Genomic DNA, 17,611 nt, shown 5'->3' with positions numbered 1-17,611 from the left:
TCACGTCTGGAAGTTAGAAATTACGTCACAAGCTCTCAATCTAACTCTATGAATGCCAGAACGAGGGTCTCATAGACTTGTATTGAGTTGTGACCTCCAGATTACTCCATGAAACATTAGCGAAGCTGGCAGGTCACAAACTACAGAAAACCACTGATGGAAGATGAAGATACTGTAAGGTGAGTATAAGACCAGGAGCCGGGCACTTAAAGGGAACCTGTCACCAGATTTGGTGACTATAAGCTGCGGCCACCACCAGTGGGCTCTTATATACAGCGTTCTAACATACTGTATATAAGAGCCCAGGCCACTGTGTATAACATAAACATGACTTTATAATACTTACCTAAGGGGCGATGCAGACTGGTCAGATGACCGTCTCCATTCTCCGGGTGCAGCGCCTCCTCTTTTGGCCATCTTTGTCCTCCTTCTTCTGAAGCCTGGGTGCTTAATGCGTCCTACGTCATCCACACAGGCTAACATTGAGGTCCTCTGTAAAATCTGAGAACACCATTAACCCTGCAATGGATTCGGCAAAACAAATCTTTCCCAATTTTGGCTCCTGACATGGGAGTTGTTTTACTAGTACATAACTTCACTAGTGTATGCATGAGAGCAGACAGCAGCTGCAGAACTAGAAAGCTCAGCATCCTCCATTCACTAGTGTATGCAGGAGAGCAGACAGCAGCTGCAGAACTACAAGGCTCAGCATACTCCATCCCGGACTGTATGCAGTTTTTTGCCAAAAAAGAGAAAAAAAAAATGACGTGGGCTTCGCCATATTTTGTATGCTAGCCGGGTACAGCAGGCAGGTACGGGCTGCCCCCAACCCCCAGCTGCCTATTTCTACCCGGCTGGGAACCAAAAATATAGAGAAGCCCTTTTTTTTTTAATTATTTCATGAATTTCATGAAATAATTTAAAAAAAAAATGACGTGAGCTTCGCCTAATTTTGGTGTCCAGCCGGGTACAACTAGGCAGCTGGGGATTGGAATCCACAGTGAAGGGTGCCCAAGCTTTCTGGGCACCCCCACTGCAAATTGCAGTCCGCAGCCACCCCAGAAAATGGCGCTTTCATAGAAGCGCCATCTTCTGGCGCTGTATCCAACTCTTCCAGCTGCCCTGAAGCCGGGTGGCTAGCCGGGTAATAATGGAGTTAGGGCTAGCTGTATATTATCAGCTGCCCCTAAGCCCGAAATTCATGGTGTCACGCCAATATTAGACATGGCCACCATGAATTTCTAGTAATGATAAAAAAAAAACACAACACACAGAAAAATATTTTTATTAGAAATAAAACACAACACAATTAGTGACTCCATCTTTATTGAAATAAACCCCCCTCCGCAGTAATCCTGGGTCAGGGTCCCGCGCCGTCCAATCCGGATCCAATATCATCTGATCGGTTTGCTGGAAGGCAAAGCGATCAGATGATGTGTCAGGATCAAGTGCCTGAATCACATCACACATCAGCTGATTGTATAAAAGCCGATTATACAATCAGCTGATGCATCAGTAGAAAAAAAATAAATAAAAATACATACTCACTTATGTGCTGTGGTGATTACCGGCAGCTCCTGGAGCGATCGATTGGACAGGAGTCTGATCCCGTCCGATCGCTGCCGGAGCTGCCGGTAATCAGCTGATGAAGTCCCCTGACGGCAGGATCAGCTGATAGCCGGCCGAAAAAGCCGGCGAGACTACGATCAGCTGATGCGTCAGGTGACTGCATCAGGTGATCCACCGCCAGGTCCTGCAAGCTTCGTGCATGCCCCGGGGAGACTGCACACAGCCAGAGCGGCGGGACCGGGACAGGGGCTGGAAGCAGGCATGGCACCGGGACCCTGCAGACAGGTGAGTATGACGTACACACTCACATACACACTCACTCACACACTGTATATATACACACACACTGTATATTCACACACACACTGTATATACGCGCACACACACACTGTATATACGAGCACACACACACTGTATATACGAGCACACACACACTGTATATACGCGCACACACACACTGTATATACACGCACACACACACTGTATATACGAGCACACACACACTGTATATACGCGCGCACACACTTTCTTCCCCTGGCTGTGTAAAGGTGCTGCTGTCTCTGTGTAATTGATCTCAGTGCACATCCACTGGGAAGAGGCAGGGAGGAGGGTTTGGGTGGGAGCAGAGTGGGTGTATTAGACACAATGGGTGTGTTAGATAAGCCAGACACCGCCCTAGAGCCACAAAGAATTCTGGGACTTGTAGGAACTGAACACAGGAAGTCAGAGGAGAGATTAACCCCATCAGAGCTGGAGCCAGCAATGAGCATGTGCTGCTAGTGCACAATGAAAGGTAATTTTGCTGAAAAAACATAATAGATGTGTTGAGGGGCACATATTAGCAAGATTTATCAGAAAAAAAAAAATCAGTTTTGGTAACTGGACAACTTCTTTAAGCCAAACTACTTCTGTAGTGACCGTGCCTTCTGCAGCATTGCATCCAGGCTGGGATAGTGGCCTAGAAATTGCTGTACAACCAGGTTTCGGATGTGAGCCATGAAAGACACATGCGTGAGGTTCCCCTGGCAGAGGGCCACCACCAGGTTCACACTGTTATCGCACATGGTTTTCCCTGGCTCTAGGTTAAGTGGAGACAGCCATTGCTGAAATTCTCCAATGCATTTTAATTTTAAAACTGCCTGATTGCAGTGAGCTCTGCAGCAGTATGGACGTGGGGGACCTCTCCCTTAATGTGACACACATTAAGATTGCAGATTCCAAGACTTGTGGAGCAGCCCTTTCCCTGCCTGCCTCCACAGTTACCCATTGCTCAATCACTGAAATGCAATGCCCCTTGCCATGCTTGCTCATCCACGTGTCAGTGGTAAAATACACCGTCAGACAGAGTTTTCCAAGGAAAAGGTGATGTTGTTGTGACATGTTGGTGTAGCATAGGCACACCTTTATTAGAGAAGTAATGGAGACTGATACTGTGTAACTGCCAGTCCTCCTCCTCTGCTCTGTTTTCACACCAAGTGGAATATAGAACCTCATCGACATCTTCTCTCTCTTGTCCCACTCTTCACCCTGAGTGTCACCCTCATCCTCTTCCTACCCTGAGAGCATAGTACAGTACGCGGTAGCCTCAGGTATCTGAGTATCCTCTACCCTTGTGGGTTAATGTCTAGTAACGAGGGTCAGAATTCTTCTAGGACACTAATTCCTCTGGCTCCAGATGGAACTGACAAAGATTTTGGGCATTGGTGCAGATGCTTTTGTGGCACCGCTGACCTGGTCAGGCACCAGTGAGTACTGCACCCATGCTGGGAGCAGTACAATACAGGTAATCCAGAAGGCTGACCGAGGTGTGATTACACAGGCGCATAGTAATCAGATCTCCCACATGGACCTTTGAGTGGACCCCTGGGGAATCCAGGAGGGGGCGTGGCCTACATCTCCACTCAAGGGGTGTGGTAGAGAGCCTGGTTGCTAAGTTGTGTAGGCAGGCAAAGTAGGGAGGGAGTAGTGAGCCAGTTAGTGAGTGCAGCTCAGGAAGAGCGGACGCATGCAGCAGACCCTGGAGTCTGGCCCAATCTGACAGCGCACGTGCAGTGGCTACCGACGGGGGAGAACGGTCACCCGGGAGTGCCACCCGAAAACCACCCGAGGCTGAAAAGAGGGGAGAACAGGCAGCAGCAACTTCGCTGGGTGACCCCCGTAGGGACTTCAAGTCGGGGTCACCCCAAAAACATCAGGGCTAGAGAAGGCGAGTCAGTAGTCACCCTCAACAGTCAGCCTGAAGGTGCCTGGTTTCCTCTGGTTAATCCCAGCTACGCCCGGGTACTCACCCTGCCATCTACTGTGAGTAAAAACCCTGAAAGACTGTCTGGACTGTGCCTGAGTCATTCTGCGACCTGTGGTTCCACACACCTAGACAGGGCCCTGGGGCTTGCCTCACTCTCGGGAGGCCACTACATCTAGCTGCATCCAACATCAGCCCCAGGAGTCCCCTAATCTGCAGTGGTGGTCCCCTGACCGCAATACCAAGAGTGGTGTCACGAAACTACATATAAAGAAGCAACCTACCTGTGACCAGACTGATCCTCCACGTGGAGTCCCTGAAGGTAATGCACCGACACAACACCTGTGGGGCTTCACATCTGGCGTCACGAACAGGATAAGGACTAGACCTGTACAGACAGGTTGCCATGTGCCTTGGCGGTACGCTTAAAAAGTTTGAAGCGCCGCCATATTGCCAGCATGAAAAGAGCGTCAAGAAACAACAGCAGCGCGCAAAAGAAGTTACCACCCATGAAGAGGTGTGGCTACCCAGAAAACCCCTGCAGCGTCCTGACCTTGTGAGAGAGAAGGAGGAAGGTTCTGACCCTGAACGCTGGGAATGCTCTGGAGAAGCTGAGAGAACGAAACTTAAGCTGCAGGAAGTAAAGCTGCAAGAAGAAAAGCTGCAGGAAGAGCTGGAAAGCAGTGAGGACGACATAGAGATCATGACATCTGAAGACAGAAATCCAGAGCCAGGCTCCGCTGCCTGGTGGGACTGGGAGCTTGCCCAGTTCTGCAAACGGATGGAGGCCAGGATTTTACAGCAGCTTAGGGAAGGATGCTATGAGCTCCGGGAGATAGCTGCAGTGGTGTGGGCTTATGAGAAGCGGACCACACGACGAATGCCACGCCGGATGGCGACGACTCAGACCCCGATGACGCTGCCGATGGGTGAGTCCTGTGTTGCCCCTGCCCGCCCGAGTGCACCGACCCTGCCAGCGCTGCCATATCTGGAGCCCGCTGCAACGCCCGTGGCACGCCACGCTGCCATGCCCGCTGAGACTCCTGCTGCGACCCCGGAGGCGACGCCCATGCGAATCCCTGCTGAGAGGCCCGGTGTTCCCGCAGAGATGCCCTGACCGGCCCGCCAAGACAAGGCCACAGTAGCCACGTCAGGCCTAGCCCACTAAGACCAGGCCGCAGCCTGGTGAGGAGGAATCTATGTAAAGTAAAGCAAGAAGTTGAAGTTCCAGTTTTTGCAACGTTTACAGAAAAAGTTTAAGTCCTGTGCCCACATGAACTTATGTGAGAAACTACCCTTTGCACTTTGAAAAACATGGACCATAGGCTATGAATTGGCTATAGCCACAAACTCTCGCAGTGTTGATACTTATCCCAGAGGTACAACCACCTGGCCACGCCTGTTTATGGGGCCTGGCTCTCCACCACAAAGAGGGTACCCTGTCTGATCGACTGTGGGAGCCGCCTCTACATCCGCCAGAAGTGGCCGAAGGCGCGGCTCAACGGGAGAGGAAGATTGGAGGAAAGGTCTGGGGAAACAGCTGGCCCAGATCTGGTTGCTAAAAGGACTGGTGACCTGCCTCCTGACAGGGTTTTCGGTGGGTAACGGACTTGTGGGTGGGGGGTGGTGATGTATGGTACCTGGTGGTTTTAAAATGTTTTATATGTTTTACTGTTTTATGCATTTTAAATGTTGTCTTGCAGCCCGAGGACGTGCTGGTGATAACTAAGGTGGAATGGGGTGCCCCTGACCTGGTCAGGCACCACTAAGTACTGCACCCATGCTGGGGGCAGTACAATACAGGTAATCCAGAAGGCTGACCGAGGTGTGATTAGACAGGCGCATAGTAATCAGGTCTCCCACATGGACCTTTGAGTGGACCCCTGGGGAATCCAGGAGGGGGCGTGGCCTACATCTCCATTCAAGGGGTGTGGTAGAGAGCCTGGTTGCTAAGTTGCGTAGGCAGGCACAGTGGGGAGGGAGTAGTGAGCCAGTTAGTGAGTGCAGCTCAGGGAGAGCGGACGCATGCAGCAGACCCTGGAGTCTGGCACAATCTGACAGTGCACGTGCAGTGGCTACCGACGGGGGAGAACGGTAACCTGGGAGTGCCACCCGAAAACCACCCGAGGCTGGAGGCAAGCGGTGGCTGAATAAGGGGACTGCCAGGGAGGTACCAGGCCCGTAAGGGTAACAGGTCCCAGTGCAGAGATTCATTCAATTTTCTCCTGCCAAACCTGCCGGAGGGGGCACTTCAGGGTCACCCCAAAAACATCAGGGCTAGAGAAGGCGAGTCGGTAGTCACCCTCAACAGTCAGCCTGAAGGTGCCTGGTTTCCTCTGGTTAATCGCAGCTGCGTCCGGGTACTCACCCTGCCATCTACTGTGAGTAAAAACCCTGAAAGACTGTCTGGACTGTGCCTGAGTCATTCTGCAACCTGTGGTTCCACACACCTACACAGGGCCCTGGGGCTTGCCTCACTCTTGGGAGGCTACTACATCTAGGTGCATCCAACATCAGCCCCAGGAGTCCCCTAACCTGCAGTGGTGGTCCCCTGACTGCAATACCGAGAGTGGTGTCACGAAACTACATATATAAAGAAGCAACCTACCTGTGACCAGACTGATCCTCCACATGGAGTCCCTGAAGGTAATGCACCGACACAACACCTGTGGGGCTTCACACTTTCCTCCTCTTGAGTCTGTGAAGCTTTGCAGCAGACCTCTGATGCCCATAGAATAGAATGTGTAAAGCTCTGCAGACTCATGCATCTGTGGTTACCCACAGTCAGCTGAGTGGTTGGAGAGTTGTGACCTTGGGGAAAACAAAGGGAAACAAAGGGGTCCATCTCTGAACACTGTACTGTGTATGATGTTGAGGTGGAGGAAGAGGAGTAGAGGCCATTTGATGCTTGCCATCTAATGTAGCATATGATTTTTTTTTATCTCATCTACAAGTCGTACCACTGTGTGGTTGCTAAAAGAAGGGAATCCAGTAGCCCGTCCAGTAACATAAGTTGTCAGTTGTGTTTGGATAGGTTGAGCTGCTGTTTTTTCAATAGAGCTTTCAGTAACATTAGCACCTACCCCACGTACATCTCGAACACCATACCTATTCCCCCTTCTACCACGACCTTGGTTTTTCATGTTTGATGTACCCTTCCCCTTTTTTAACTGGCTGTTTCACAACCCTAGGCCAACAACTGTCAGTCACCTCTCACTAAGTTAACATTCAGTATTTATATGCTGAAATGTCTAATTGTGGCAGAATTACAGAACTATCAATCAGTATATGTATGCTGAAATTTCTATTTGTGCCAGGAGCACAAAATTATCAATTAGTATTTATATGTTGAAATGTGTATTTGTTGCAAGACCACAGAATTAGCAATCAGTATTTATATCCTGAAATGTCTATTTGAGGCAGGAGCACAAAATTATCAATGATTATTTATATGCTGAAATGTAATCCAAACCCAAATCTGAATAGGCAAAGCTCATGCTGAATTTGAGATTTGCAAACTTTTTTGAACAAGTTTGCTCATCTCTATACCTAAGCTATTGTAATGACCTGCACATAAGGTAAGTGACGCAGCTGTTCAAAAGAACTATACTACATTTCTAATTGGAGGTATTTACTAATATTCTTTTTAATATACCTACTACATATTGGGATAGGGTCTTGAAGATAGGAGTACCCCTTTAAGTTACACTATTTCTCTGCATCATTACTGTACTGTTTAGCTGTCATGATGTGACTACAGGATTGCGAGGCACAGGGGGCTCCTATACTGTCCCTCATGCTAAGGGATCCTAGGCTATCCCTGTTCTCAGGGTTACCCTTAATGATGGAGATGCCTGAGTCTTGTGTCTGGCTATACTCCTGACCACAGCTAAGCCCTCTGGAAGGAAGGGCTATGAGTGTGATGGAAACACAGATTTAGACAGACTGGGGAAAAGGAAAACTCTGACATATTGCAAACTCACAGGAATAAAGAGTAAGAAACTAAGGTAAAAGCAAAAGATGTTAGGCTGCAACAAAAAGAGAACAAGGTTTAACACCACAACCAATCCCAGCAATAATGCACAACAACCATCAGTAAGTCCGCATCAGTAACCACCTCTCCAGACCACTATAGACAAGCTATAACTGTCACTAATGGAAATTTCCAGCCAACATTTAATAGGAGGGGAGTGAATATGATTTACTCTCCTATAGCATGTGACAAAAGGAGATTAACAAGCAGATCAGCAGAGATTAAATGTTGGTAGCCTGCCTATGAACTACAAGACAGTGGGTCGACACCTGATCACAGACATCAGAGAAATTAGAAGGCAGAGTGTAAAAATTCCACAAATTCTGACACTGCCATGACAGTCGGCGATGCTTGCATAAACCTCCTTGTGACATTAGAACTATGAAAAACAGTGGGAAGCCAGGAGATGGGTGTCCCGCATGGATGTGCAGTAGCTGCATCAAGAGCACTGTAGGGAGGATAAGGGTTAGGCCCACCCCTGCATTTGTACCCAATACTCTTACGGCCTGTTACTGTAAACACTATATGTGTGTCCTATATGTCCTGGCACCTGGCTGGGCAGAGAGAGAAGAAAAACAGGGGTATACAGTTAGGTCCAGAAATATTTGGACAGTGACACAATTTTCGCGAGTTGGGCTCTGCATGCCACCACATTGGATTTGAAATGAAACCTCTACAACAGAATTCAAGTGCAGATTGTAACGTTTAATTTGAAGGTTTGAACAAAAATATCTGATAGAAATTGTAGGAATTGTACACATTTCTTTACAAACACTCCACATTTTAGGAGGTCAAAAGTAATTGGACAAATAAACCAAACCCAAAAAAAAAATTTTAGTTTCAATATTTTGTTGCGAATCCTTTGGAGGCAATCACTGCCTTAAGTCTAGAACCCATGGACATCACCAAACGCTGGGTTTCCTCCTTCTTAATGTTTTGCCAGGCCTTTACAGCCGCAGCCTTCAGGTCTTGCTTGTTTGTGGGTCTTTCCGTCTTAAGTCTGGATTTGAGCAAGTGAAATGCATGCTCAATTGGGTTAAGATCTGGTGATTGACTTGGCCATTGCAGAATGTTCCACTTTTTTGCACTCATGAACTCCTGGGTAGCTTTGGCTGTATGCTTGGGGTCATTGTCCATCTGTACTATGAAGCGCCGTCCGATCAACTTTGCGGCATTTGGCTGAATCTGGGCTGAAAGTATATCCCGGTACACTTCAGAATTCATCCGGCTACTCTTGTCTGCTGTTATGTCATCAATAAACACAAGTGACCCAGTGCCATTGAAAGCCATGCATGCCCATGCCATCACGTTGCCTCCACCATGTTTTACAGAGGATGTGGTGTGCCTTGGATCATGTGCCGTTCCCTTTCTTCTCCAAACTTTTTTCTTCCCATCATTCTGGTACAGGTTGATCTTGGTCTCATCTGTCCATAGAATACTTTTCCAGAACTGAGCTGGCTTCATGAGGTGTTTTTCAGCAAATTTAACTCTGGCCTGTCTATTTTTGGAATTGATGAATGGTTTGCATCTAGATGTGAACCCTTTGTATTTACTTTCATGGAGTCTTCTCTTTACTGTTGACTTAGAGACAGATACACCTACTTCACTGAGAGTGTTCTGGACTTCAGTTGATGTTGTGAATGGGTTCTTCTTCACCAAAGAAAGTATGCGGCGATCATCCACCACTGTTGTCATCCGTGGACGCCCAGGCCTTTTTGAGTTCCCAAGCTCACCAGTCAATTCCTTTTTTCTCAGAATGTACCCGACTGTTGATTTTGCTACTCCAAGCAAGTCTGCTATCTCTCTGATGGATTTTTTCTTTTTTTTCAGCCTCAGGATGTTCAGCTTCACCTCAATGAGAGTTCCTTAGACCGCATGTTGTCTGGTCACAGAAACAGCTTCCAAATGCAAAACCACACACCTGTAATCAACCCCAGACCTTTTAACTACTTCATTGATTACAGGTTAACGAGGGAGACGCCTTCAGAGTTAATTGCAGCCCTTAGAGTCCCTTGTCCAATTACTTTTGGTCCCTTGAAAAAGAGGAAGCTATGCATTACAGAGCTATGATTCCAAAAACCCTTTCTCCGATATGGATGTGAAAACTCTCATATTGCAGCTGGGAGTGTGCACTTTCAGCCCATATTATTTATATATAATTGTATTTCTGAACATGTTTTTGTAAACAGCTAAAATAACAAAACTTGTATCACTGTACAAATATTTCTGGACCTAACTGTATAAGGGAGAGTTAAGGGGAGAGAAGTCGGAGAGTTCCCAGGGAGGTGTAGAGGAATGAACCCCCAAGTAAAGAGTCCTGACCTTATGAGTCACCCCCACCACAACTGCGGGGAGGGGGGGAATGACAAAAAGAAGCCCTCACTCACGGAAAAGGTCAGTGCTCTCCTGTTGGTGGGGGTATGTCTGGATGGCCTGGCATGAAAGGGAGACCCCTGGATGGATCCAGTACCTTAACTTCTTGCTATCCCTCAGGCCTAGCATCCCTCCTTAGTCATGTTGCCCTCATTTGAGCCCCTTCGGGGTAGGCAGTCCGGGCTGTCTTTAGCATCCAAAGAGCTTAAAGTGCTTCTCTGAAATTAGAAGTCAAACATACAGACAGGACAGATAGTTAGAGGTGAATAAGATCTGCAGAACAGATGGAGACTCCTGCAGCAAAGCTAGATTGTAAGGTGTGGTAAGTAGCACTCGATACTAAGGTTCATGATCTTAGCACTTAGTAACACCACAGTGAACCATTCACAGAGATATAGCCATAACTGAATCAGTTTCATTTGTCCAAAGGTGTAGGAGACCAACCCACCTACTACATGACAATACCACCACTAGATAGTTGAGGAATACAACATAAGGATATCATATTTAGGCTTATACCTGATCATATAGCCTCCCCATAAGAAAAGTGAACAATTAGCCCCCATGAGCAGTGAGGAGTCTGTAAACAAATGATTGAGTGCCACAAGGATTAAATTGCTATAGATAGCTAGGCAACTGGTGTCAATGTGGGGGACTGTGAAAAGGTGAATGTAAAGGGGAGGCTGAAAGTGTTTGGAAAATTCCGGATAAGTGCTTGTAGGATATTGCTGTTAAAGTGAAGTGTCTATGAAACTTACCTCTTATGGCTGTGAAGTAATAAAGAGTGACACAAAAAAGCATATCACCCCACCAAGACAACATTTTATCTCTTGTGAGATTGTTGAACTCATAAAGCTTATTGCTGGTTGCAAGACTATATGATTATTGAAACAACGTGTGTAACAATACAAGGCTTATGATTAAGGACTGTGTTTTTATTTATAGAGTCCGAAACGCATCAAGTATCCATTCTTTGGCGTTATCATGGAACTTTTTGTACCTTTACAACTTTTAATAGGACTTAAAGTTTTTGGGATTTTATCTTACTGGAATCGGTGCTGGGTCCCCCCCCCCCTCCTTCATTTGGCTTGTGAGTCCGGACCTGCCTGTCCGGTGGACCGCGGCTACCCCAAAAAGTTCTGGAACGCATCTACTCGGGTGAGCTGAAAGCTTTTTCTCTTTCTGTGTAAAACTGGCCCCTATCTTCCCTACTTCCCTGGGTGGGCCATTACATTTCATATTATTTTTTAACTAGCCCAACACCACTATTCACAACTGCCTCCTTTAGATTCTCGTGCAATGTTACTTCTAGATCAACGCCCTGTCTCAATTTGTAAATCACCACCGCCTTGTTATCCGAACACTTCTCACACTATCTGAGCCTGGCGCATCCTCAGAGCCATGGACACTGTAATTTGATGCAAACACCGATAAATGGTCCTCAAAGTAAAAGGGGTCTATGTTGCAGAATATAAGGTTTAAAACGTGTTTCATTACTTCTTCCTCCTATATTTGTTCCATTGTTGTTTTGTTGCATTTAGTTGAAATCTCCAATTTGCACAATCCCAAAACAAAGGAAAAAAAATCATGAACTGGTGTGTCCAAATGTTTGACCAGTATTATATATATTACAGTATATAGATATAGATATTTCATACATATTAAACCTTGTGGACACTTCTTAATTTAATGTCTTGTTGTTTTACGAAAGCTTCTCTAATGCATGTGCCGACACATGGCAATGTTTTCCAAGACATTAGGAAGATTTGCTCTTTGAATTGACATATTCTCTTGGCCAAACTCCCTTTCCCAGTAAGCAAATACTTGAATGATTAGATTAGACTGTTGTGTCTTGCGTGTATAGTAAAGCTTATTTGCCAACATATTGTATATGGTACAAATATTTTCTTCTGTTCAGTGCAGTATGATTTTCTTGCTACAGGCATTTCATCATTGTTCTGACACTCACAAATCTGTCAGGACCCATTCTCTTACAATTTCTATAACTTTCCTCAAGTTTTTTGTCTCTTTCACTGGATGCACATACGCTAATTTTCCTTAGTTGCCAACACTTCGGAGAATCATTACCTTAGGCCCTTAAAATTGTGAATCATTGACAGAAATAAATAGCGATAAATATAAGCATGTCATAAGTGGGTTTCTTCATCCATGAGACACAGAGCAGGTTTGACAGAAGTGTGCTTTCTTTTTCTTGAATCAAACACCTGAAATCAACATGTTATAATGTTTTACCCTATAGGGCATTTTTCTCTCTGTATATCATCTTCTTTAAGCTGTTTTTTACTGAAGAGTCAACATATTTGAGATATGGTCCCTAGAGGTGAAGCTGCCAAAGGAACTGGATAAATCCATTCTTCAAGTCAAGTTATATTCTATCAGTTTGCAAAACCCACTAAGAGGCACTAACTGACTAAAGAGGGAAGAACCGCGTGCACAGAGCATTTACATAGACACAGTTCTTTTGCAGATAATATGTCTGTAATATTATATCTGATAAAGCATGCTACTATTTTCTTCAAGAATATTTATATAAAACTCAACAGGAAAAAAAAAATCCAGATTTACTGTAGTTTAAATTGAAGGCAAGCTAAAAAACAGAAAATTTCCTACGCATTATTAACTAAAACCATGGTGTTTGAAGGCAGTACTTATTCTTCTTTTTTGCATAAGATACAGTAGCTGCCGAAATTTGCCCTAAATATGAGGGACTGGAAATAACATACTGCAATGTTGCCTGATTATTAGAGATGGACAAGCACTAAAATGCTCGGGTGCTTGGTCCTCAAGTCAAGCAGGTCAGATGATCTGAAATGGCTCAATTCAAGCAATGAGTTTATGCTCATTGCTAAAATTGAGCCATTTCAGATCATCTGAAATTCAATGATTGTGTCAAGGGGAAATTCCAGAGTTTTCAGGAAATCTCCTTCTTAACCATGAATGTCTGCTGTAATCTCAAATTAATAGTCACTGAGTGCCGGCGGAGACATCCAGACCACACAGATTAGATGGTACGAATTCCTTCTCAGTGAAGGTGCACATGAGTGACGTGCTTTATTTTTACAAGCCTTTTATAGAGAACAGTAATGGGTTAATCTCTTAGTAAAATTCCTAAGTATGTCATTGGCTATATTAAAGCATATGCAGAAAGTCTGTGACGTTTATCCATTTTATAAAATTTCCCCTCCAATCCCCTCCTATGTTCAAACTCTATATCTTGCAGAGTTTTTGAGACATAGCACCACAGGCCATAAATTTAGACTTGGGCCAGTCTTTGTTATCATATCTGCATTCTGTTCTTTTGTATCAGTCTTCAGCTGCTGACCTTGGCATAAACATACTTGCTTTCCTGAGACCACCAGTAATCAGAAAACAGACTCTTCCTTCTTAAGGGTGCTTAACATGCTGCGACATAGCTAATGTTATATCGTTGGGGTCACGTCGTTAGTGACGCACATCCGGCGCCGTTAGCGACATCGCAGCATATGACACCAAGGAGCGACGATCAATGAGCGGAAAAATGTCAAAAATCGTTGCTCGTTGACACGTCGCTCCTTTTCATAATATCATTGCTGCTGCAGGTACAATGTTGTTCGTCGATCCTGCGGCAGCACACATCACTATGTGTGACACCGCAGGAACGACGAACATCTCCTTACCTACGTCCACCGGCAATGAGGAAGGAAGGAGGTGGGCGGCATGTTCCGGCCGCTCATCTCCACCCCTCCTCTGCTATTGGACGGCTGCCGTGTGATATCGCTGTGACGCCGCATGAACCGCTGCCCCCTTAGAAAGGAGGTGGATCGCCGGCTAGAGCGATCTCGCATGGAAGGTAAGTCCGTGTGACGGGTGTTAGCGATGTTGTGGGCCACAAGCAGCAATTTGCAACCGATGGGGGCAAATACGCTCGCTAGCGATATCGGTACCAATATCGCAGCGTGTAAAGTACCCTTTACTCATATAAAAAAGAAAGTTTGGTTATAGAAAAGCATATATATATATATATATATATATATATATATATATAATGTATATGTATATATATATATATATATATATATATATATATATATATATATATATATATATATATATGTGTTGTGTATATATATATATGTATATATATATATATATTTTCTATATTTTCTCACAGTTAGAAGCATATATTCTCACAGCTGGACAGTTTTTTGTTTGTTTTTTCATTTGACATACTACATACGAAATACACTGTTTTACCCCCAGTGAGACCCATTCAAAAACTGCAAGTTACTCTCCCTGGGGTGCCTGCAGAAATCATGCAGTGATGCAAGCTTGAGCTTTGTGGTATATGTTTCATGGATGACGTATTCGAGCAACTGTGATACTCAGCTGAGCTTCGCGAGTTTCCAAGTACCCCAATGCTCGATCGAGTGACAAGCAGTAGCAAGCATGCTTGCTCATTGTTACTCCTTATATATAATGTCATTAATTACAAATACTTACAAATACTTTCCTGTTCCGGTAGAAGGTGGTTGTCTCTATTATAGATTTCCGCATCACAGTGATAGCACATCATTATATGCACTATAACAAGGGATAAGTCAATTTATATTTGCTTTCACCCTTCCTTAAACAATTCATCAGGTTTACAATTCTATACAATACTGCACCATCCAATAAAAAAACATATACTTGAAATGAATGTTTTTCATTATATAAGTGTATTGGTAATGAATAGTCAACAGATTGCATGAAGCAGAGGCATCTGTCACAGACAAGGAGTAAAAAATACTGTGTATTTAATCAATTAGTAGGATAGAGTAGGAAAATTAATAGTTAAATGCATTTTCCTCTTTAAATAAACTGATACTCAAACCATAGCACACCTAAAAAGAAATAAACAGTACTCGCCTTCCCGGGAGCCAGCACTGATGTGCTTCTGTCATCTCTGTATAATGGCTGCATTGGAGACCTAACGACAACAGTGGACATCACTGCTGCAGCTATTCAGTGCATTTACTGGTGTTTCGAATGTAAACTGTTTGAGCCTCTGAGCTTCATGTTAGTGGTAAATTTAAGACAATATTTGTTTAGTTTATTTGTGCAAAAAAACGGAAGTTTATAGAAATTTTAAAAATTTCGTAATTTATAAATTTTGAATATTTATCCCCTTGAACTGAACCAGAGAGTTATGTCAAACAAAATAGTTAATTAATAACATTTCCATCTACTTTACTTAAGCGTAATTTTTGAAACATAATTTTATTTTGTTAGAAAGTAAGAAGGGTTAAAAATTTATCAGCAATTTCTCATTTTTCCAACAAAATTTACAAAACCGTTTTTTGAGGGGGCCTAAGTGACAGAAGATTCTCAAAAGTGACACTATTCTAAAAACTGCATCCCTCAAAGTATTCAAAACCAGATTTAAGAATGTTATTAACCCGTTAGGTGCTTCACAGGAACTAAAGCAATGTAGAGGGAAAAAAATTTAAATTTAACTTTTTCTCACAAAACTGTTGTTTTAACTCCAAATCTTTTACTTTCCCCATATAATTTATTGTACAATTATTCCTGAGTACGCCGATACCTCATATGTGGTGTAAATCAACTGTTTAGGCACACAGCTCCCAAAGAAATGTAGTGGAGTACGGACATTGTTCTCCATTCTCTTGGGACTGGACAAGACAGCGTTTGCTCAGTACAGCTTTCACTAACAATAGAACATCCCTCATGTACACCTCAAACACCCCGCCTATTCCCCCTTTAACCATGACCTTATGATTTAACACTCATGTTTAATGTACCCTTCCACTTTGAAGCAGATATTTCACAACCCTATGCCCACACCTATCAAACACCAGAGTCAAAGGAAAAATTCTGTATTTCTTGGCTAAGATGGTAATATTGGGAAGGCACTAAAAAGTACCAATAACTAGTTAGATGGTTCACTGGCAAATTTGTATTAACCACTAAAAAGTAGCAATACCTATTAAGATGGTTCACTGGCAAATTTGTAGCAGGCTCTAAAAAGTAGCAATACCTATTGAGGTGGTTCACTGTCAAAGTTTTAGCAGCCATTAGAAAGTAGCAATACTTATAGAGATGGTTCACTGGCAAATTTTTTAGCAGCCACTAAACAGTAGCAATACCTATTAAGATGGTTCACTGGCAAATTTTTAACAGCCATTAGAAAGTAGCAATAACTATTGAGATGGTCCACAGGCAAATTTGTAGCAGGCACTATAAAGTCGCAATGCCTATTGAGATTGTTCACTGGCAACTCTTTAGCAGTCACTCACAAGTAACAAAACCTATCGAGATGACTCACAGGCAAATTTTTAGCAGCGACTAAAAAGTAGCAATACCTATTTTGATTGTTCACTGATAACTCTTTAGCAGCCACTCACAAGTAGCAATACCTATTTATATCATGAAATGCCGATTTCTGGCACACACCTTTCCCTACACTGCATGTCATATTCTACACTATTGCTCTCCTATCTATCTCAACTACCTATGACTAAATTCCTAAGTAAGCTAACTGCATAGTAGCAATGGCCGCAGCACCTTCTCAAAGCTTTAACATTCACAAAATGGTGCCGACTCATTTTATATGCAGATGGACATGGCACTTAGGGAGCCAATGACACAAGACCTTGTGTCTGAACCTTGTGGATGTTTTCTGCACTGTAGTTGGCTGCAGGAACATCCACAAATAAAGTTAAGAAGAAAAAAAAGTGTGCCGCTCCTCTGGCCTCTCCCTATCCCCTCCCATCATTAAACACATTCCCCCATTTATCATACAGAACCACAATCCTATCCAAAAGCATCATATGTTATTAGAAAAGCATTTTGGAAAACAAATATAGCCGATCATTCCCAAGTTTTACTAAAAATGCTTGTGTACACAACCTAGAGCCGGATGAGAAAATGCTCATACTGAATTTGAAAATTTCAAACGCAAACCAAACAAGTTCGCTCATCTCTAAACATTGTGGCAAAATAGAACTACAAGGGGTGCAATAAATGACAAAAATAAATCGTATAGAGAATTAAAGCAAGTGGGTAGTAATGAGGCATTTAATAATTCACAGGTCTGCAGAAAAAAAATTTCAAGACCAGTTTTGGTTATTCCATTTAATCTCTATGTTTTTGGGTGTGCTGTATCAAAAAATGACCTCCGTTTTGTCATAGGACTTTACATTTTCTGACAATTTAGTTAACTTTGTTAAATAAGGAAATACCTCAAAATAAATGAAAATAGACTTATAAAATTAATTTTTTATTAGAAATTTTTCATGAAAATCATTTTTTTTTAACTGGAATGAGCTCACTAACACACACTAAACTCTATTCTTCTTCCCTGTGAGGCTCCTCTTGGTACATTTTCGCTTATG

Source organism: Anomaloglossus baeobatrachus, chromosome 1 (assembly GCF_048569485.1).
Source record: "Anomaloglossus baeobatrachus isolate aAnoBae1 chromosome 1, aAnoBae1.hap1, whole genome shotgun sequence".
Lineage (NCBI taxonomy): Eukaryota > Metazoa > Chordata > Amphibia > Anura > Aromobatidae > Anomaloglossus > Anomaloglossus baeobatrachus.
This window is presented reverse-complemented; position numbering follows the sequence as displayed.